This window comes from Vicugna pacos, chromosome 5 (genome assembly GCF_048564905.1).
Source record: "Vicugna pacos chromosome 5, VicPac4, whole genome shotgun sequence".
NCBI classification, from domain to species: domain Eukaryota; kingdom Metazoa; phylum Chordata; class Mammalia; order Artiodactyla; family Camelidae; genus Vicugna; species Vicugna pacos.
In genome coordinates, this window is record NC_132991.1 from 6198183 (window position 1) to 6219721 (window position 21539).

Genomic DNA, 21539 nt, shown 5'->3' on the forward strand with positions numbered 1-21539 from the left:
CATACTGTATAGCACAGGGAACTGTATTCAATATCTTGCAGTAACTGATAATGAAAAAGAATATGAAAATGAATATGTGTATGTTTATGCATAACCGAGACATTATGCTGTATACCAGAAACTGACACAGTATTGTAAATTGACTAGACTTCAACAAAAAAAGGTTAAATTGCCATCTCCATATGTCAGTTTCTCAGTTGAGACTCCTCAACCGAGATCTAACCAGCTCTACTAGGTAACCATCTACACACATAATGATCATCCTGATTTTTATTATTATTACTATTAGTAACTTTGTCTTAATACAAACTGTCAAAACCTTTTATTACTCCTGCCCCTTCTTTATCCCTTTACATCGCCTGATTGTCTTACCTGATATTTGGCTGTCCTGCAATTTGTTGTGTTAACCTGAGGAACTACACACGGTAAGTTCTCGAGTTTGTAACAGAATAATACTAGCTAGTAAATGACTTCTGACAGGGCTAGAAATGAAGGCAACCATTAACCTGTGTGTGTATGTGTGGCTGGCTCTGGAAAATTCTAAGGTGGTCATCTATCAAATAAGAATGATTTGTTGTCTTTCCAGATTCATTTTGAAAAATAAATCAACAGGAAAATAGCTTATAAAAGCCACATAATAATTTTAGGTTTACATTTACAGCCTCAAATTCAGGAGACTCCAACAGAATCTGCCCAATTTTTTTTTAATATTGAAAAAAGTCCAGAATATCTCAAAACTCATGCTGAAAATTGGGACTGACAGTCAATCCAGATCTGGGAGACATTGCCACTAACTCCCAATCAAATGTGCTTGAAAAACACAGTCTCCAGACCATCACTGCTAGGTGGCCATTAAAATTATTTTCCAAATTACCTCTAATGAGCATGTATTCATTTATAATGGAAAAAAAAATCTCTTCCAAAAAATTCAAACTAGAATGAATATTTTTCTCTTTTATTTGATAATTAAAGTACAAGGTAAAAAAAACCTTATAATCCTTTTTTTTTTTATTTTTAGCCCAACACCCAATTTCTCCTACATCCTCTCATTGCTCTGCAAACCTGTTTTCTCCAGCCTGTTCTCTGTGGAGCTGTGTTGCAGCAGCTGCTTTAAAGACTCGTTGCGAGTTCCAGAATGACAGCTCAGCAAGGTCCCAACAATACAGTGACTTCAGTCTCCCCCCAACCCAGGCACTCCATTTTCCCTTAAACTAAAGCCAGCAGTCATTCATTTCACAATTGATCTCATTTGCCACTGTGGCACATTCCTCAGAACTGACAATACTTAATGAGGCATCAGAAATGCGTGGTCCAAAGTGGACTCGTCTCCACTCTTCCATTTCCAGGACACACACTCAATACACAAATGCCCACAAATGTGAAATGCGAGAAACACTCGGAAAAAAATCCAATCGTGAGTCTAGTCTTTTTTTTCTCGAAATGATGATGAACAAAATACCCAAATCCTTATGGGTTTGTTTTGTTTTGTTTTGTTTTGTTTTGTTTTGTTTGTACAGAGAAAGCTTATTCGATGAAGAAGTTGAAACCTCCCAGCCTGGAACTACCTCTCAGTACATGAGCGGAGGTTACTCTGGGCTTGCCTTGAAGTGACCAAGGCAGCCACTCCGGGGATTACAGGTGAGCCGTGCGGAAGCGATGCAGGGCCCCGCAAGCGCCTGATGCCAGGCTATTCCAGTTAGAGACTCGATTAAACCAGCTCCTCAACATCACTGCTAGTAAAGGAAATAAATGCAAAGTATGATGACAAGGGACAGCACTTCATACCTATTATATTGGAAAAAGAAAAAAAAAACAACAGAGCCTTGCCAAGCAGTGCTGACTGCTGTGCAGGCAGGCAGATGTGGGGGTCCTTAAACACCACTGGAGAAAACGTGTATCATTTCATCCTCTTAGGAAATCAATCTATCCACATCCATTTCCGTTAAACATAAACATCCTGAGTGTAGAACTCTCACTCCAGGGAAGGGAAGCCATAGAAATAATAGTGCCGGTGTGTATGAAATAAATGCAAAGGCGATTACTGCAGCATCGTATGTGTGGCCCCAAACAGAATCAGAGTGGATGTTCACAAAGCAATGAGGACTCAAAACACTGCACCGTATCTGTGCCGTGGAAGATCGCGTGGACATTAACGAGGGGCAAGGGGGTGCCTTACCCGTTGGCTGGGAGGAAGCCGAGAAGGGGGGTATGATAGGGTCTTGATTTATGAAACACAGAATAACTAAAACTCCTGTGTGTGATTTTAACATATGATTATATGATTATGCAGTTAGTTGTAGAGGGATCTCCACCAGACACTTAGCATTGGCTCTCTAGAGTAGTGGCTTTCACTTAAGAGTAATTCCTCCTCTTTCCACCGCCCCCCTCCCCGTCCCTCAGGGGACAGCTGATCACATCTGGGGACTATTTTGGTTGTGACAGCTGGGGAGAGGGGTGTCACCAGCCTCTAGTGGGGAGAGACGCTGCTATACACCTTATAACACCCAGGACAGCCCCCCACCCCAGAGAATGACCCAGATCCAAAAGTCAGCAGTGGGGACGGCAGGAGATGCTGATGCAGAGAATGAGGAAGCAAGAGGGGGTGGGAACCATGAGAGGGGGATGAATAATGTGAAAAAAGAAAAGTGACTTTTTGTTTGTTAAAGAAGTCTGTGCCAAAACACACGCACGCATACACACGCACATTGAACAAACAAGCAAATGCCGCATAACCAAATTGCAGACGACTGTCGGGTTCATGCAAATCTCAGCTGACCTATGAGATCGCGCCCCCATCTCGAACGGTCCCACTTGAAAGTTGACCTTTCCTTCATGTAGCCGGGAGGTAGAATCTTACAAGGAGCTAGTGCTGGATTCATTTCATAGCGAACCTATGAGACCTCTTCGTTCTCCTGGTGCCATGTTGAAAGTCAATTGTCTGTCCACGTTTTTGCCATTTACCATATCAATAGCCCCCACATCCCAAGAGCGAAGACTTGCCACCTGTTTGGCCTTAGGTATTAATGGGGATGTTAATTCATGTGAAAAACCAGTAATGGAAATGAAGGAACAGAATTCCTGGGCAGGAAAACGTTTGTAGATGTCTGGTCACTCTCTCAAGAAGTACTGGCTGGTTATCTATCGTGTCGGGAGGGTGCCCAGTGCCAACGGCAGGGGTGCCCATGTGAGCGCAGCGCCATCTTTGTTTTCCAAAGGCAAGTGATCACATAGTCCAGGAAGGAAGATCCACATGGAATGAAGACCAGCCAGAAAACAGTTCTGGGAGGTTCAGGAACGAGTGCTCAGTTCCCCTGGGCAGAGGGAAGGCGTAGAAAAGTTATATGGGGAGCTGCGTCTTGATGGACGGCCAGGCCAAGTGGACTCTGAAATTGTCACTGTCTCAACGGGTTTGAGAGAAATGGAGGGAGACAGATGTAAGGGACAGAAACAACAAATGGACTGGAAGCAGGGTTGAGGGAGGGTGACGAAGGAAGCATCCAGCTTTCCGGCTTAGGGAACAGAGTGGTGTGAGATCAGCTATGAACATCAGGATAAGCTGAAATATGACAAAAAATATTCTGCTGCAGGATTTTCAAAGATCCTTGTTCTATTCTGTTCTCTTTTCTTTCTCTATTCTAGTCTCGTGATCTGAATCACTAAGGTAAAACTGTACATGCTGTCTTCCAAACTCTTCCCTTGGTTTTTAATAGCTGCAACAATTAATAGAATTTGAGACAATCTTTGAAAACGAGAAAGCCTTGCTGTGGCACAGAAAGTAACACAATGATCTCATTATCTCCCCATCACAAGTCTATGCACTGTACCTGGGATGGAAGGAAGGTTCATCCAGACTTGCGGGGATTACTGATCTTCTAAGTCATATTTTAGCACACGTCTCTGTAACGATGGGTGGTGGAAATACATGTTCTGTTTACACTGAGACTGACTTTAACATGATTTCTAGCTGGACATCATTTAAGGTTTTGGTATTCACTATAACATAAAAATACTGGCTTTTCTTCCTAGGAAAGGAAGCCTATAGGATTTGGCCCCTGTTTTCTTCCCTGGCGTCACATCCCTGCCAACGGCCACACCCTGCAGCTCTGTGGTCCAGGGACACTGATCAGGAAAAGTCTGCCTGCTGCTTTCGTCGGCTTTGCTTTCCCCAGAGATACCTCAGCCCTTCTTCCGAGTCTTCCCGTGATACTGTGTCTTCGGGGAAGCACCTCTTCGTTTCTCCTGCGAAGCTTTGCTCACGTTCTACTCGGGAACTTTCTATCATATTTTGCAACTTTAAAGAAATGTGTGAATGATGATTCTGCTTGTCCGGCTATCACACTGCCGGTCTCATCTCTCCAGCACAGGCTCCGGAATGTAATCCGGACCACACACGTATGTCCTATAAATATAAAGATTCAGATATGTATATGTGTGTACGATTTTGAATGATATGCCTTTGTGTGTATACTTTATTTTTTATTTCTTTGGCTTTTTTTTTCAATGTTTAAAAAAATGTTGTTGGCGGTGGAGGTAGTTAGGTTTGTTTATTTATTTTCAGAGGAGGCACTGGGATTGAGCCTGGAACCCTGGGCACGCTAAGCATGTGCTCTGCCGCTTGAGCTATACCCTCCCCTCTGAATGTACTTGACTATGGTGGCTTGCCCAGGTCCTGGTGGGGATGGCGTTACACCCAACACATGCTTCATGTGACCTTTCTAAAACCCAGAACATTTTGGATTCTTAAACACTTCTGGTCCTAAGAGTTTCAGATAGAAAATTGAGGACCTATGCCTACGTCATAAGTGAATTATTGAGTGTAGACCCTGGCATGTATGGCTGTCTAGATAGCTTTTGTCAGTGCACTCTAGCTCTGCTGGACATGAGAAGGCCACCTTGCATTTTGCTTGATACATTACATCTTTTAGAGGGAGCCTTGTAGCAGTTCTGTGACTTAGATATTGTATAGATATTTACCGCCAATTCACCAAGGTGATAATTGAGATACCAAAGGATTAGGCAACATTCAGACGAAGAAAAAGTAGGTAGGTGATTTCACTTGGAATCATATTTGAGTCCTCCGACCCCAGCCTAGTTCTTTTTTGCAACCCCCTGCAGGTGACCACGCTTGCCCAGGGATGTTCGGTCTGCAGGCGTGGTGAGAGTCACATTTCACATCAGCAGATGTGCAGGAGAACACCCAGTTCCCTCTGGCCTCCCCCACTATGGCGATCAAACCAAACAGGTGGGAGCTGCGGGTGGCATGAGGAAGGACAGGGAGCAGGCGAGGTTCCGTTGGGGGTCTGTTTCCATGTCTCTGTGTCTGGTTCTCTGAGCCTGGTCCTCTTCTGTAACTGGCCCACTGGGACACAGGGCGGTTGCTTCAGACCTCACAATAGCAGGTAAGAAGAAGGTCTGTCTTTTCTATTTTTTGTCAAGATTGAGGAACTTTCTTTTTAAAAAAAATTTTATTGAAATGTAATTGATTTACAATGTTAGTTTCAGGTGTACAGCAAAGTGATTCAGTTACACATATACATACACATATTTTTTTTCAGTTTTTTTTTCATTATAGGTAATTACAAGAGATTGAATATAGTTCCCTGTGCTGTACAGTAGGTCCTTGTCATCTATTTCATACATAGTAATTTGTATCTGTTAACCCCCAACCGCTAATTTATCCCTCCCCATCCTTTCCCTTTTGGTAATCATAGTTTCTTCTATGTCCACAGTCTGTTTTTGGTTTGTAAATAGAATTTGTATCATTATTTTTTAGATTCCACATATAAGTGATATCTTACGATATTCATCTTTCTCTGTCCGACACTTCACTCAGCATGACAATCTCTAGGTCCATCCATGTCGCTACAAAATGCGTTATTTCCAGAATCAGGGGCTTTCTTTCTCAGAAAGAAGCTCCTCGCAAAATTCTTCTCTGGCTCTTTCTACCTTTGACCTACAAAGCAATGGACACCTGGATTCTTACAAAGTCGTATTCACCAGCACGAGGTGGTGGATTTTTCTTGAATCATTCAGGCCCGCCCCTTGGAGAGGGGGGCTCTTATACTTGCTTGCCTGCTTAGCTAAAAATCACCTGGGAGAATGCGTAGCATTTAAATAGCCACCTGACACGCCCGCTACTGGAGGGACAACACCTTGAGTGAGAACAAGATCAATAGTTACCAGGGTTGTGGTGGGTGTAGCTCAGCGGTAGAGCTCATGCTTAGCATGCATGTGGCCCTGGGTTCGATCCCTGGTACCTCCTCTAAAAATGAAGAAATAAGTAAACTTAATTACTCTCCCTTCCCCCCCCCCAAAAAAGAGAAAAACACATTAACCAAATTTTTTTTAGAGGTAGAAACGTTTACACACACCCACAGATACACACACGCACACACACTTAAATAAATCATCTTGTGAAACAGCACTATTTATAGAACACAGGAGGGGAACAGCTCTGGCGATGGTTGTGAAGCCCCGTTGCCCAAGGCAGCCTGGGAGGCAGCGCCCTGGAATCCTTGAGATTGCAAATCCCCAGGGCCAGATGGTCCTTGAGCTTACTTTCAGCCTCAGAAGTAGACACTCCACACAATCAGGTTTTCCCCAGTGGGAGGAAGGAGACAGCAGGTAAAGCAGAACACAGACTCCAGAAAACAGCAAAAGGCGGACACGCCGGTTGCATGCATTCTACGTGCTATTAACCCAGATGCGTATACTAACAGCACGTTCCAGTACGTGTCCCTTAATTTCCTTTGTATATTTCCAAAGTAAAAATGGTCACTGACATGAAAAAACCACTTTTGATGTGTGTTTTAATAATGTGATGGGGAAATTTTTAGAATATAAAATAAGCCACCTTAAATACATTCTTGTTCTGTTGGTTTTTGCTTTGTTGTTTTTTGTTTGGAGGAAGCTAACTAGGTATAATTAGGTTTTTATTTATTTTGATGCAGGTACTAAGGATTGAACCCAGGACCTTGTGCATGCTAAGCATGTGCTCTACCACTGAGCTATACCCAGCCCCTCAAATACACTCTTAAATTAGGATTTACTCCAGTGGACACATGGATGGATGGATGGATGGATGGGTAAATAGATGGCTAGATAAGTACGTATGTAGGTGGTCTTTAAATTACTGAAATAATGGTGAGATAATGAGAGATTCGTGTTTCCTTCATATATATATTGTATTATATAAAATATAATTGTATTTTATATATATATTGTATTATATAAATTGTATTAATATAAATATATATATTGTATTATATAAAATGAGCATGTATTACTTGTATAAATGGAGATGGAAATCCATTCATATTTATTCATTTAAAAAATCAAAATGGGAATACTGAGCTCAGATTGAGAAAAGTTGGATATGATCACACAGAGGCTCCCAACATTATCCACACAAAAATAATTCAGTCAACTGGTGCCTCAAAGTGCCCCCTCAGCTGAAGTCGTGAATCAACTCTGGGTTGCTTCTGCTTCCAAAGACAAAATATGGGTCTCTCAGGGGCCACCAAGGAGATTCAAACAAGTTACAGCCAATCAAGTCACTTTCTAAGTCAAGCTGTGCTTCCTTTACCCCTGAAGACCAGGAAACCATGTTTGTGAAACAGGAAAATCAGTAATAGAATGCGGACAAAATTCTCCATTTAAGTCATTCAGATGAAGTAGCAAGCGATTGCCTGTTAGCAGCTCCAGAAATGCACAACTGAAAGCTTTACAAAACAGGGCATCATCATCACATTATTCTTTGAGAATCCAGGACTCAGAAAATATACAGCATCTTGGTTTCTTTCTATAATTCACTCATCGACCTCGTTTCTGAAGAGATCCACTGGGACAACCAGTCAAGGGCTACTCTGAAGAATGAGGAATATTTTCTAGTATATTTTTGGTTATTAAGAATCACAATGGAAGTCTGATTTAGCTCTGTCACTAAAGATGGCAAAATAAAGGAATCTACTAAATTCATCTGCAAGCATAATTTTGGTGTCCCAGGCAAACCATCAACAATTGAATGACAAAGAGGAATGATCTGGGTTAAGATTTCTGGTATCCCCTACCCCCTAAACCACCATCACCTATGCCCCCTCCTACCCCCAAATTTTGCTGGATTCTAGATAATTCTCTTGGGTTTGGCTGGCTGGGTGTATGTAGTGTCTCATTAGTCACATGGACATGAAAGGATGAGCCAGATGGTGTTAGCATAAATCCAAGTGCTCGATGAGTGCCAAAGGTTGAAGGGATATGAAAACAGAGGAAGAATTTCTTGTTTGTTGTTTTCTTCATGTTTAAGCCAAGAGACAAATAGAAGTATATTAAGACAGGGAAAGAAAGAGACGTGGACAGCAGAAGCCGAATATTGGATTTCTAGGCCATTCTATCAACAGAAAGAGTACTTGAAGCTTGGCTTTCTGTTGGCGGCTGTTCACATCTTTCTTGGATGTGCTTTGGACCTGCCGCACCAGCTCAGTGTCAGGGCTAGAGGCTGACTATGTCTAAGGAGTTGCAGTGACATTAAAATTAGGGACCACACTGTGAACAAGTTCCTATCCAGGTAGGGGAGGCTCTAGAACTTTTGCTGCTTCTGTCACAAATGTATTTGATGATTTGTTTTCTAAAAGTAAGTTGAAAGAATATTCCCTACCACACCTGACTGGTGGTGATTAATCGTATAATAATTGAGAGTAGTTACGTCATTAACTGTTTTTGGTATGAGTTGAATTTGCAAGCCTGAGCAACTCTTAAATGTTGATCATGGCACAAGGTTAACTGAGTAACAATGAAGAATGTTCTATATATGGGTACTCATCATTTCCAGCCCATTCAGAGCCCTGAGTCCTACTCATTCAATATTCCCCAATGAAAGGACTGATCACTTGCAATTATAATGCTAAATTCTTACTCAGTTGCAAAACCCACTCTTGCCCCAATCCCACATTTCTCCAGCCCCATTCATATTTCAAGCACTGCACCTTTTTGTTAAAATGCACTTAATATCTTTAAAGACAAAGAAGTTGCTCTTCAACAAGGCATGGAAGGTCTTGCATAAAAAAGTGCCTGTCAGAGACACTGGCTTTGTGGCTCCTGAGTCCCCCACCACTCACTTTTAATCCCACTTCTAGATCCTCCAAATTGCCCGCAGCTTGTTTATTGCCTTCCATTTGCTCTCCACGTCTCCTTCTGCTAACATCTCAAGACTCCCTGGAATCCACATTTACAGCCCTGAGTGAGGGCTCTCTTCTTTGTACACTCAGAACCATGAACCCACTTCTGTGAACACATCACTAATATTCCCTTGCTGTTACCAAGGCTGTTGTCCTAGAATCGCACTCTTGCCCCTCCCTTGAAGAGAAATCAATTACTCTTATCTAAGTTTCAAGAGGCAGCTGCAAAAAAACAAATAAAAAAAAAAACCCTGGTTAGAACCAACTCAACCCAAGATGGGGGAAGATTTATCTTCCAGTTGACCCTGAGTCTCATCATACACTTATTGTAATGCATTAGCTGCTAAATGACACACCCACCAGCGCCATGACAGTTAGCGGTCACCATGACAGCAACTGGAAAAGCCCGTACAAGGACTGGAAAGGGGAGTGGCATCAGTTCCAGCCCAAACCACACCCCTGTTTTGCATAAGTTATGAATATCCCTCCCACTCTTCCCAGTTTCCTCTCGTTTACCTCAACCCTACTATATATGGTGTCTCCATCCAAATTAAGAAGTTGATTTGCAAACTAGGTTGCCACTTCTCCATTCTTTGGCACTGGATAAAACCTGTGTTATTGCAGTGTCAGCATCAGTTTTGTTATTGGTTGCATGGATCTGATCAGAAAAAGAACCTCTCCCAGGCTAGGACAGGGGGTCACAGCCTCAGCTAGCACCTGACCAATTTGCTAACATTGCCCCTAATTTTTAAGTGTCTGTCACTCCATATTCAATTTAATAAGGATAGAAATCAGGTCTTATTAATACCAGATCCCAGTATAGAGCCCAACATATAGTAGGATATTAACATAGTTTTATTGAATAAATACACATATGACCATCAGGTGACTTGTACAGATGATTGACTTCTTCCTGTGGGCACATTCAAAAACTGGAAAAGCTGAGGACTGGAGTGTAAGAGTTGAGAAGTGCTGTGGTTTGGCTTGTGCTCCTCCGACCCCAGATTCATATGGTCAGGCCCCCAGTGTGCCTGTGTTTAGAGATAGGGCTGTTAGGTGGTACTTAAGGTTACTTGAGGTCATAAGGGTCATTGCATAACCCTGATGTGATAGGATTGATGGCCTTCTAAGAAGAGGAGAAGACAGATCTCATTCTCTCTCTGGCACCACCAAGTAAACCACACATCCAGAGGCAGCTGTCTACAAGCCAGGAAGAGAGTCCTTGCCATTTCTGTATGGACTGACACCCTGATCTTTGACTTCCAGCCTGAAGAAGTGTGGGAATAAATTTCTGTTATTTAAACCACCCCATCTGTGGAATTTTGTTATGGCAGACCAAGCAGGTAGCAAATAAAAATGACAGTTTTAAAGTATAATCTAAGAAAAAAAGAGAGAGAGAGAGAGAAGAAGAAGAAGATCATCTAAAGAAGCTCTAAGGAGAAATAAAATAATAAGGCTTGGGAGTTTTCAAACATTATCAAAGTGAAGGAACTCAGTGGTTGTCGGATACCTTTCTAACTACTAGGGGCTGAGTTTTATTTGCAGACATTGTCTCATTTTTTAGAAAAAATGACATATACTTGATTTACAATGTTGTGTTAGTTTCAGGTGCACAGCAAAGTGGTTTAGTTATACATACACATATATAAATATTCTTTTTCAGATTCTTTCCCATTATAGGTTATTAGAAGATATTGAATACAGTTTGCTGTGCTCTACAGTAGGTCCTTGTTTTCTTTATCCATAATATTGTCTCATTTTAACCCCAAATTAAAAAAAAAAGCAGTAAAGAAAGTGTCAGGGAGATGATTTGTCCTCACTGCATATAGGACCCGCATAAGGACTGAGGGCGAGTACGTCTCAGGATTCCAGCACAGACCTGTCTCTGTTGGCCAAGGTCCTGCCAACCCCAAGCTCCCACCGTGAATCTGGTTAATGACTTGGTGAAACTTCATCTCCTTATCCATACCTTTAAAAATAGCCCTTTTAATGACATGTGACGCTGTCCTTGAAATCATTGCCTATTTTTCTTAATGAAAGTTTCCATAAATCCCATGGGGCCTTTGACACGCCTCTAATAAGAACATTGTTGGAAAAGATCTAAAAATAAAAGGTTAAAAAAAGGCTTTTTGAAAGAGTCATTAGGGAAACTGATGAGACCTGTTTTCTTTTCTTTCTGTCTCCCAGGGCTCGTTAAGGGAGGGGTTGGGTACAGGAAAGGGGGCAGTGGAGGAAGGAAGGGAATTAAATTATAATAAGAAGTTATGATTTCAGCCAATCTTGACCTTTTCTTCTGAAGGGACGTAAAGATAAATGTTATTGTTAATAGAAGGGACAAAGTTTACCAGCCTACTAACTAGGAAGTCCCACACATGTGCATGTTTTCTTTATCACTTAGCATCTTCTGCCTCCCCTGTTTCCCACCCGCCAGAACCCAGAGATGCACAATGACAAGTGTGTGTACACGCACACACACCTTCACCTTGAATCTAACCAGGATCTCCCCATACAGCCCACCTATGCCTGCATTAATACCAACACAATCCTGGGACACACCTGGCTCAGCTGACTTAGAGCGATGGAGAAATACAAGTCTACATTGTTGACAGGCACCTCTGAGGGTTCTCCTGTTTAAACTAGTATTTGAAACTACTTGTCTACCTCCACTAACTATTCATGAAAAGTAGCAGGTGCCTGTCCTTTGCAGACCCAAATTGCCTAGAGCAGGTTGAAATGTGTAAGTTACCTGCCTTTATCTTGTAACATGTGCCTAAGGACTATCCAAAGAAATATTTCCGATGCCTGCTCTGTGGGAGACACTGTGTCGGAACTCGGGAGGAATCTGTGGAATGGAAAGGAACACCTGCCTTGTGAAGTCAGCATTCTGTCAATTCCACACAGAGCTCCTTTCTCCCTTCCATCTCTCAAGGATCTCCTTGGCAAGCTTGGCTGGCAAGGAGCAGGAGCCATGGGACACAGACCTCATGGACACAGATGCAGAGTAGCTCAAGTTGGGGGAGGAAGAGCTCTGGGTAAAGTCCCCAGACTGTCAAATTCTGGAAGCTGAAATCCAGCCCTGACTCTGCCCAGGAGCGGCCGGGGGCCTTAAGTCTGTGTCTTAACTCCTCTCTACTTGTGTGCCACCTGCATCTATTAACCTGAAACAACGTCTGTCTCCCCTACTCCAAAATTTGTCTGTGAGTCTCAAGCACAAAACTGGAAGTGATTTTCTTCATTTTACTTTTATTTGTTTATTTATTTATTTATTTATTTATTTATTTATTTATTTATTTATTTATACCTTTACCTAATAGGTTTATTGTTGTGATACTATCTTAATTCTTTTTTAAACATTTTTTATTGATTTATAATCATTTTACAATGTTGTATCAGATTCCATTGTTCAGCATAATTTTTCAGTTATACCTGAACATATATATTCATTGTCACATTTTTTCCTCTGTGAGCTACCATAAGATTTTGTGTATATTTCCCTGTGCTATACCATATAATCTTGTTTATCTATTCTACAATTTTGAAATCCCATCTATCCCTTCCCACCCTCAGCCCCCTTGGCAACCACAAGTTTGTATTCTATGTCTATGAGTCTATTTCTGTTTTGTATTTACGCTTTGTTTTTTGTTGTTGTTGTTGTTGTTGTTGTCAAAACTACAATGAGGTATCACCTCACACCAGTCAGAATGGCCATCATTCAAAAATCCACAAATGACAAATGCTGGAGAGGCTGTGGAGAAACGGGAATCCTCCTTCACTGCTTCTGGGAATGCAGTTTGGTGCAGCCTCTATGGAAAACAGTGTGGAGATTCCTCAAAAGACTAGGAATAGACTTACCATATGACCCAGGAATCCCACTCCTGAGCTTGTATCCAGAAGGAACCCTACTTCAGGATGACACCTGCACCCCAATGTTCATAGCAGCGCTATTTACAATAGCCAAGACATGGAAACAGCCTAAATTTCCATCAACAGGTGACTGGATAAAGAAGATGTGATATATTTATACAATGGAATACTACTCAGCCATAAAAACTGACAACATAATGCCATTTGCAGCAACATGGATGCTCCTGGAGAATGTCATTCTAAGTGAAGTAAGCCAGAAAGAGAAAGACAAATACCATATGAGATTGCTCATATGTGGAATCTAAAAAACAAAAACAAAAACAACAACAACTTTATTTTACTTTTATTTTTAAGTGGATTGAGAAATGTTCCTTAGTGTTAAACAGTGATTCATTTTTGCCGTGACTTCTTTTTTGAAGGAGAGGGAAATCAGGTTTTATTTATTTATTTTTAGTGGAGGTAGTAGGGATTGAACCCAAGACCTCGTGCATGCTAAGCACGTGCTCTACCACATAGAGGGTATAGCTCTGTACCCTCCCCGCTGTCATTACTTCATCAATTTATAATTTTTTTTAATTTACTAGCTCCTCTTTCCTGATGAATATCTGTAAAAATGCTGAGCTCTAGGAATCAATAATCTCATTTCATCTCTGTATGGGTTTTATTACTATGTCCACTTTATGGATAAGGAGTCCAGCTCTGAGACTTGAAGCAACTGGCCCAAGTCCATGGTTCACAGGGATTGGAGGCCAACTCAGTCTCATCCAGAGACAGAGGCTTTTTCTCCATCTCACAGTCTGTTTTCAAATTCTACAATTCCACAAAAATGACTTTTCAGCACATTCTGTGGGAAGTTTGCCAATGCCGTGCTTTTATATTTTTGTATTAGTTCCTCTTTAATTCCCTAAAGAGTAAAACAGCTGAAACTTCATTTAAGAGATAAATCTATAGGTCAAGAGGCAGACTTTTCTCTCCCTGATTCAGCTTAACTTCTTATTTTTACACTCAAACAAACTGACCCTGTTCTTTTCCCGTGGTAACCTTTTAAGTCTGTTTAAATAGTTTCTGCCTTAAATCTCCTCTGCTTTAATTTTTCATGAATTTGATTTGAATCTTCTGGTAATTCAAGTTGTTACATAAAGTATTAGTCAATACGGTGCTTAGCACATCTGGTTTGATTTTCCTTAGTGGCACTGGGATCAGCTGTCCCTGCCAAAGGACATGGAAACAGAATATTTCAGCCCGCTAGCTGAGCTGGTCATAAAAAGTCATTTCAGAAACCAGGGCAGAGGCTGGTGAAAGGGCTGGAGGCAGAGTCAGAACTGTGGGTAAGTGGCCAAGACTGACAGGTTTGTGAGGTCATTCATCTTTATGCCAGAACGTAGGACTTTCTTCCTTTTTTTAAGTCTTCCAATGTTGGCAATGAAGGGAGAGTTTTCACGTAGGGAAAGGACATTCATGTAGGCTCCACGATTCTCCCTTGAAATTTTACCTTGCTGGGGGGAGAGCTTGCCAAATTTGCATTCTGCCTTAACACGATGGCCAAATGTAGACTCGAATCTCTCCTGATACCCAGAAGCACAGTATACTTGAGACTAAAAATTTCAAAGCAGTGTTTATCTAACTATAAAGTGTGTACAAATCACTTGGCAGCCTTGTTATAGATGGCAGGTTCTGATTCAGTAAGCCTGGGATGAGGTTTGAAATTCTGCATTTCTAATCAGTTCCCAATGGCTTTAGAGAAAGCTCTGCTAAAGTTACAGAGGACCAGTGGGGAAATAAAGCAGCACATCCCAAGAAACCATGTGATCTGGTCGCTAAAGCACCATTTGCTTCCCTTCGAGTGACTCTTCTTTCTTGCTCAAGAACTAAGAAACACCAGTGGAGCATCCATAGTCCCCTAGAGACCCCTAACTATTGTTCAGTTTTTATTATTTCAGCCCAAGAATGTAAGTCCCTGTCTTCTTACCTTCTGAGTCCCTGTCTTTGGGTACATGGCATTATTTTTTCCAGAATGATCTTAAAGGTCAATGGTTGTTCTCTCCAAGGATGACCAGAACATCCTATAATATGTTCAGAACACAATAGGAAAATAATGGCTGGGGTTCCAACCAAAAGCCCTTAAGTCTACAGACTTCAGGTCCAAGATAAAACCCTGACACAAAAAGATCAAGTGTGGACTCAGTGCCCCAGCAAGATGGGTTCCGGATATAACAGATGTGGTGATGCCTCTTCATCCCAGCCACTGTTGGAGGAAAAGACTGAGGGGAGGTCCGAGTGAGCAGGTATGTTCTGGGAGGAATGCAGCAGATGCTGTCCTGTATCCTTGCCCATCCTGGTGTTGACTGTCTTGTAGAACCTCCCCTGGATCCACTGTCAGCCCACATAATCTGTGTGGAGCGAGGCCATCCAGAGATGCACATAGGCCTGCAAATTGGCCAGCCAAGGTGGGTTCTACTCCTGGCTATCATTCATTCCCAGACTAGGATGTGACCATATGGAGCTCGGGTCTCGACTTTGGTCCAACTACTGGGAAAGAAAAGATGACTCTCTCTTGTGTTTGACCCACCATCAGGTTATGAACTTGGGACCAATTTTGGCTAGCTTGCCTTCATGTAAGAAAGTCTGCCTGGGAGTGGAGCAGCCATGGAAGCTAGAGAAAGTGGGAGAGATGAAGAATGACTGGGAATGGGGAGGGAGACTGAGCTTCCAGGACAGATTTTGATTCCTGGATTCAGGGTTGCCTGCAACTGGTGTAGTTTTAAATGATCAGGTAGATCAATCAATCATGCTCCATCTTTTATGAAGCCATTTGAGTTGAGGTTCTGTCAAATGCAATCTCATGTTCTCTGACTAATAAAAAGTATTCAGGAGACGGAGCTAAATATAAGAAAGAGGAGGAGGGGCTTCAAAGGAGTGAAAAAAGAGTTTGGGTAGGAAAAAAGAGACCAGATTAAAACAAGACTTAAGAATCTCAGCAGGACATATATAGGCATGTGTATGATGAACAATAAGGAACAGAGACAAAAACGTGATTTTACATGCTTTAAACCCCAAAAGATTTTATATACATATATATATACACACACATATTTAATAGTGTTTGGGAGTTTTATCCTCAATTCTCCTAAATCCCAAACTAACAACTTATGGAAAAAAAGTCAGTGCTCATCAGAGACCCTGGCTAGTTTTGAATCCTTCTTTAATTCTGTGCATCTGCAGAAGTACGTCTCTGGATCTGTGCGTGGGGAATGTCCTTTCCAAAGTGACTCTCGCTCCTGCCTACCCTTGTGATAGCTTCTGTCACACTTTCATTCATGTGCCTGCTTCTCCCAGAGTGCTCCTTGGGGACCAGGTTGTGATTTCCATCCGTGAACCCCAGTGCCTTGCACAGGGTCAGTGCATAACCAAGGGAGATTGAATGAGTGAATATATGACTGAGGTCACCTTTAAAGAAACACCTGGCACCCATCGATACTTTTGCAAACACAGAAACCAAATGAAGAAGTCTTCTGGCCATTCTCATATAGAGGCATGGACTGAGAAATGACACTGTCCCTTTTCCACTGATAATAATTTCCTCCCTATTTTCTGAGAATTGTTCTTGCCTTCCTCTGATTTCTTCTCCATACTGTAGCCAGAGTTTTATTTTTAAATGAGAGGTCTCCACTTAAGATCTTTTGACAGCCGTCTGATTCTCTCAGAACTTATCACTGCCATCAAGAACCTGAACAATCTGGTCCTTTCTTACCTGACTCCTCTAATTAATGCAGATTTAATGTGCTCCTTCTAATTCAGGTTATGCATTGTCTCTTCCCTCTCTGGGTCTACTCTTCCATTTCTCTTTCCATGGGTATTCCTTCTCCAGTGTCAGATTTTGACCTAAATGCCACTGCTTCCATAAGGCCTTTCTTGGCCCATCAGCTGAGGTCAAGCATTCTAGTTATGAATTCTTTCTACACAAAGTACTACTTTTTCATAGCACAGTAATGCAAAATACTTATGTTTCTAATGATTTGCTTAATTATTTCTGTTGGAAGAACACAGACTTAATAAAACTAGGCTTTTGTCTGTCTTGTTGACCATTATCTTCGGCACTTAGCAGTGTTCTGGCACAAGGAAAACTTGCGATGGTGGTGATGGTGGTGATGATGGTGGTGACTGATGGTGACCTGGAGAGGTAAGATAGGTAATGCCTCATCATGTCAAAACAGCTGAGCCCAAAGAATATGACCTTGTAACCATTCTTGATTTCTCACAGATAATCCATATATTAGTACAATGAATCGGTGAAAATTACAATTCACTTTAATATGTTGATGTTTTCTAGAAGCTGGCAGAAGTGGTATTTTGGGCAGTTGTTTGTTTCTGAATCGAGCACCTGTCTTTCTTGTTGTGACCTACATCAACAGCTGCTTTTCGCCTCTAAAGGCAGGGCCAGCTATTTCTGTGACTGTGTCATGGGCGAGCGGCTGCTTCGTCTGTCTTCCTGAAACATCTGCACAAGGGTTTGCGATGTGGAACCACCCAGCTTTGCAAATCCCCATTTAGAAAAATGTGTGCCATGATTGGGTACAGAGATTTATGTGTATATTGTCCAGACCATCTGGCTGTGGGTCCACACAAGCACTGCCCTGTTTGAGTCAATTCTGGGAAGGAATGTTAGGTTTCTGTTTCCCTCATGTTGGGGGTGATACTGGAGGCCTCCAACAGAATGACAGAATCTACCTCCCAAACTTTCACGAGAGGGAGTGAGGGTGTTTCAGTAATGCACGGAAGTTGATGGAAAACATAATGCATGGCAAACTACAGTCAAGTGCAAGAAGGTATGTTCGCTGAGGAAGGAACCACAGAGGTGGGTATGTGTACCTTTATGTAGGCAAAGATCAAATATACAGAGTCTGCAATCAATCAATCAATCAATCAATCCTCAAAGGAACAAAAACAAAAAAAAACAAAGAGCAACGAAAGATTCATTTCCTCAGCAGAAGCTCTCAGAACTGAAGGACATGATCCAGGCCAGAGATTTGGAGACGAAGCATGTTTCCAGGACAAAGAACAAATTTGACATCAGGTCACCTACTTTCTAGTAATCTTTCCTTCTTGTTTTTGAGTGTTTTTTTGGGGGGGGTAATTAGGTTAATTTATTTACTTATTTTAGCAGAGGTACTGGGGATTGAACCCAGGACCTCGTGCATGCTAAGCACGTGCTCTACCACTGAGCTATACCTTCCCCACTGAGTCAACTACTTTCTAAGCTAAATATTTCTTACACCATGCATAGCTTAGCTAGAACTGCTTTGGCAGAGGGAAAGACTAAATTGACAGGTTGAGGACATGGACGCTGAAATGCAGAACTGAGCAAAGGTCTCGAGAAATCATGCTTCACCATTATCATTACTACTACTATTTTTATTTTTATTACTTTCCTTAAGAGCAAGGAATTTACTTCACTGAAGTTTTCCCTTAAGGAGTTACCTCTGGTGGGTATCGTCTCCCAAATAATCCGAAATGGAGTGTTAATGTAGACCCAGGAATGAGTCCCCAGAGAGATCAGAGACAAAAGGGCCAGAGTAAAAAGGTCTTTTTTTCAAAATAATACGAAAAAAAAATTTAATTATAGTAGGAGAGCCAATACTTCCACACCATGCATAAACCTTTCCCTCGTGATTTCCCATCATATAACTTGGGGTGAGGGAGGGAAGAGAAGATAAAGGTTAAAATCAAGTGTGACAGGTCCAGGGGCAAAGTGAATAGTGTAATGTTAGTTTAAAAATTGCGAAAGGTGTGATGGTTTTAGAGAATGATCAATAGCGTACGTAGTGAGTGCAGCTGTCCAGTTTGGGGAGATTACCTACTGACTGCAAAGAAAATAGAGATTCAGAGACTGTCAGTGGCAAGTGTTACGTTGTCCAACATCAGGGCAAAGAGCTTGTGGTTGTAGCAACTGCTGACCCACATCCTTGCAAAACACACAATGCCTAATCCAGTAACTGCAAAATCGCACACTGGAGAAGAAACAAATGTGTCCTCAGGTACTGCAGCTTCTTCAGGGCAGGTCATTTTGTTTAAAAGAATGCAACAATTTTGATTTTTCATCTTTATGCCCTCTACCAACGTATCGGAAGGTACATCTGTCTCGAAAGCAGAAATCCATTCTGGGGAGAATGCCCACGTTCTATGGTTCCTTCATTCAATCTGATAAATACGTATATTTTCCTGTTGTTTGTTGAGGTTAAAACTGCAGGAGAGTCAAGCCCTTTGGCCCTCTGATGACCTTTGTAGAATCACCTGGAGAACTCAGCTGCCAGAAAAGCTGCTGTCTGTGCAGCAAACGTGTCTGTAAGTCCTGGCAGCCCACAGTGAATGGAAGGGAGACAGAGGAATTCCTGGCAGTAACTACTTAAATCGCCCGTCCTCAGGATCAATTTGAAAGTCCTTACCGTGGCCGGCCAGCCCTTTCCTCTCTGCTGCCTGCTAACTTCCCTTCCCTCTCTCCCCTCCTCTGCATTCAGCTTGCAGCCCTGCTGCCCAAGGATGCACGCCTCCTCCTCTCTCTGCTCTAGGGCAGGACCACCTCCCTCTCCTGGCTTCACCTGGCTCATTCCCCCAACAGAGCAGTTTAAACATCTCTTGTTCCAGGAGGTCCTTCCTAGCGCACAGACGAGGTGAGGGACCCTGCTGGGGGTGGGGAGGGTCGTCTTAGCGCTTGCCATAGTTTATTGGAATTATTCATCTTTCTTGTGATTCTGAGCCTTTGTCACTGCAGGAAAATTTGTGCCCAGTGATATGATTTGGACAATAAGAAGACAGATCTCTGTGGGTACTAAACCTCAGGTAAGATGAAACCCTACAAGGACTAGTGCAATCAGAAGCAGGTGTAAACCGAGGAGGCTTCTCTACACAAAGAAAATCAAAATGGAGGTGGTATTGCTAAGGGAACCTCTACAATGGAGCCCCAAGGCCACTGGGAAGTGGGACTTAACTCATCTCAGCCTGGATGGAATCAGAACTTTTGACCACTTATTGCCCTTTTTTTAAATTGAAGTATAGTCAGTTACAATGTGTCAGTTTCTGGTGTGCAGCACAATGTCCCAGTCATACATATACATACATATGTTCATTTTCATATTATTTTCCATTATAGGTTACTAGAAGAGACTGAATATAGTTCCCTGTGCTGTACAGTAGAAACTTGTTTACCTATTTTATAGTAGTTAGTATCTGCAAATCTCAAACTCCAAATTTATCCCTTCCAACCTCCCCCTCTTTCCCCTCTGGTAACCATAAGTTTCTCTTCTATGTCTGTGAGTTTGTTTCTGTTTTGCAATTAGGCTCATTTGGGTCTTCTTTTTTTTAGATTCCACATATAAGTGAAATATCATATTGACTACTTATTGTCTTAATGCAGGCATCCAAAACACCTGCACAATGTTCCAGAAACTCCAGATCCTTATGAGATCCTCAGTCTACATAATCTGTGACAGCCAGTCCCTTAAGAAAATACTTCCTCTTTGTATCAGGGTCAATTATATGTCTTGCAAGACAACTTTAACAAACTTGTGGCTTCTGCCTTTATAAACCCTTGAGTCTTTCTCTTTCCTGGAACACCCTTTCTATTTTACCTGAATCTGTGTCTCCCTAATTCAATTCCTGAGACCCCAATAAAGCTCTTTGTTCTCTGCAGCCTTGATACTAATGATTGTTCAACAGTTCTCATCCTTAAAACCAGAATGAGTCATGACCTTGCTGCCTTGCTTCTCAGAGGAAGTTGAAATTCATATTCAGTCATGGATGTGAAAGGAGTTTTAAAAGGATAAACTGGTTTGCATTAATGGTGGTACAGGAAGTCAACCTTCACCATAAATTATACCTGTTCCCCTAAATTTCCCAGCCACCTTCAAATGTAGATCGGAGCCATCAATGCTTCCTGTCAATAGACGCCTCTGAAAGCAGTGGGTACCACTCAAGGAGCAAGAGGGGGACACTGTTCCAGATGGCGGGGCTGTGAGATGGAGTCTGCCTGTCCACATCCAGCTAAGTGTGAGGAACAAGAGGCAGCATCTCCCATCGGGTCTCAGAAGTTTGTCTCCTGTGACCAGTTAATGTGGTAATTACTTAGACTAATGTCAAACTAGGTACTTTCAAGTGGAGAGCTTCTGGGAGCAGAAAGTGAGATGAGGAAGCTGTAATGCCCCTTCCCACCTCAAAACGGACATTTCCTCTGCAGTCCATTTTTGTTGATAACAGGAACAATCATAGGAAAACAAGAACCTCCCAGATGACGACCAATAAAGGGACCTCCCCCAGAGAGCAAATATGAGCCCCATCCTTCAGGGTAAGAGGACATTGTAGCATTTGCTGAACAGGATTGCAGAGTGGCAGCAAGCCAGTGACCCTGTGTGGCATTTGTCACCTCCCCAACTTGCTTCTGTGTCTATGGCGGTGGTTTTATTCCTGTCCCCGCCTCTGCATACTGGATGTGTATGTTTGTGTGTGTGT

The 21539-nt window shown here is 42.1% G+C and overlaps 1 protein-coding gene and 1 long non-coding RNA gene across 2 annotated transcripts in view; both read right to left on the reverse strand.

Moving 5' to 3' along the window:
• The window catches only part of CNTNAP5 (contactin associated protein family member 5), a 730584-nt gene that overhangs the window by 476911 nt on the left and 232134 nt on the right, over positions 1–21539 (reverse strand). The gene's annotated exons all lie outside the window — the stretch shown is intronic.
• Positions 10011–12007, reverse strand: LOC140696558 (uncharacterized). Its single transcript, XR_012073024.1, has 3 exons — positions 11920–12007; positions 11143–11273; positions 10011–10204 (listed from the first exon to the last, which is right to left on the reverse strand). It is a non-coding gene; the product is annotated as an uncharacterized lncRNA (long non-coding RNA).